Source organism: Apium graveolens, unplaced genomic scaffold (genome assembly GCF_009905375.1).
Source record: "Apium graveolens cultivar Ventura unplaced genomic scaffold, ASM990537v1 ctg1615, whole genome shotgun sequence".
NCBI classification, from domain to species: domain Eukaryota; kingdom Viridiplantae; phylum Streptophyta; class Magnoliopsida; order Apiales; family Apiaceae; genus Apium; species Apium graveolens.
Window position 1 is genome coordinate 10,044 of NW_027417329.1, and position 2,148 is coordinate 12,191.

Here is a 2,148-nt window from a genome sequence, read left to right on the forward strand (position 1 = left end):
TGACCTTCTGATCATGAACCTTCATCGGAAGCTCTCCTTTTTGCACATCGATCATAGTTTGGCCTGTAGCCAAGAATGGTCTTCCCAAGATTATGGGAATCTTCTTATCTTCCTCAAAATCTAGAATTATAAAATCAGCAGGGAAGATGAGTTTGTCCACCTTAACCAAGACATCCTCCACTATTCCTTGTGGACAAACGATGGAACGATCAGCTAGTTGCAATGACATGTATGCTGGTTTCAGATCAAGTAGACCAAGCTTCTTGAAGATAGACAAGGGCATCAGATTGATGCTAGTTCCCAAGTCACATAAACACTTTTCGAAAGATAAGTTTCCGATGATGCAAGAAATAGTGAAGCTTCCAGGATCTTTAAGCTTCGGAGGCAACTTCTGTTACAACACAACACTGCATTCCTCCGTAAGAGCAACAGTCTCTAAGTCATCGAGCTTCACTTTTCGAGAGAGAATACCTTTCATAAACCTCGCATAGCTAGGCATCTGTTCAAGAGCTTCAGCGAAAGGTATGTTGATATGAAGTTTCTTGAACACCTCCAGAAACTTAGCAAATTACTTATCCAACTTTTGCTTTTGCATCCTTTTAGGAAAAGGAGGTGGAGGATAGATTTGTTTCTCCCCTGTATTACCCTCAGGAGGAGTGTGTTACACAGTTTTCTTCCTTGGTTCCACTTCTGCTTCCTTCTGCACATCTTCTTCAGCCAAAAATTCAGATTCTGGAACTTGAGATTTTTCAGGGCTTGCAACCTTCCCAGACCTCAATATAATTGCCTTAACCTGCTCTTCTGCTTCCCTCTTGTCTGGAACTTCTGTATCACTAGAAAGCGTTCCTCGTAGTTGATTCAGTAAGGCGTTAGCAATTTGTCCTATCTGGTTCTCCAGATTCTTGATAGAAACAGCCTGGCTTTGGCATATAAGAGCCTGGTTTTTGCACATAAGCCTCAATCCTTCAATTCAGATTTTTCATTCGAAGATTGACCTGTATCATGAGTTTGTTGTTAAAGTTGGAGTTGTTGTCTTGGTGCAAATTGTTGCTGAAAACCAGGAGAATTTAATTGCTAGTTTCCAAACTGCTGGAATGGTTGTTGTATCGCATTCTGATTGTTACTCCATCTAAAGTTAGGATGATTCCAGTTGTCAGGATGATAAGTGTCTGGAACTGATTGCTGCGATCTATGGAAGTTGCTCACAAACTGAGCTGAGTCACTAAATATAGCGCATTGCTCCGTCGCATGCGGACCTGCACACAACTCACAAATACTGGTTATCTGATTAACACCATAGTTAGCCATATAATCGATCTTCATAGACAACTCCTTTAGTTGAGTAGTGATAGTTGTAGCTGTATCCACTTGAAGAACTCTTGCTTCCTTTCTCTGTGGCAATCTCTGAGTTGGATACTGATATTCATTAGCAGCCATCAATTCAATTAGATCATAAGCTTCATCGTAGCTCTTAGCCCATAAGGCTCCACCTGATACTGCATCGAGCATGGGTCTGGACTGTGCTCCAAAACCATTATAAAAAATAATTGATGATCATCCAATCAGGCATTCCATGATGAGGACACTTCCTAAGCATCTCCTTGTAGCGCTCCCAAGCTTCATATAAAGATTCTCCTGATTGCTGCGTAAATTGAGTAAGAGCATTCCTGATTGCAGCTGTCTTTGCCATGAGGAAGAATTTAGTGAGAAACTTTTGAGCAATATCTTCCCAACTAGTAATCGAACCAGCTGGCAGAGAGTGTAACCAGCTCTTAGCCTTGTCCCTCATAGAGAATGGGAATAGTATCAGCTTCACAACATCTTCAAAAATACCGTTGAACTTGAAGGTGTCGCAGATCTCAATGAAATCCCTAATGTGCATATTGGGATCTTCCGTTGGAGAACCCCCAAAATGGATTGAATTCTGCACCCATTGAATTATGTCAGGCTTGATTTCAAAGGTATTAGCTGTGATAGCTGGCCTGACAATGCTAGATTGAATGTCATTGATCTTGGGTTGAGAAAAATTCATCAAGGCTTTCGTTCGTGCGGCTGGATCTCCCATTATAATGAGTACCTGAAACACAAACAAATAAACCGTGAAAGTAAAAGAGTCCGAGTCAGTGAACTTTAACGACCACTGATGAC

The 2,148-nt window shown here is 41.3% G+C and overlaps 1 non-coding gene across 1 annotated transcript; it reads left to right on the forward strand.

Annotated features, from left to right (window-relative positions):
- Window positions 1-1,568: 1,568 nt before the first annotated feature.
- On the forward strand, window positions 1,569-1,675 carry LOC141699989 (small nucleolar RNA R71). Its single transcript, XR_012566190.1, has one exon. It is a non-coding gene; the product is annotated as a small nucleolar RNA R71 (small nucleolar RNA).
- Window positions 1,676-2,148: the final 473 nt, after the last annotated feature.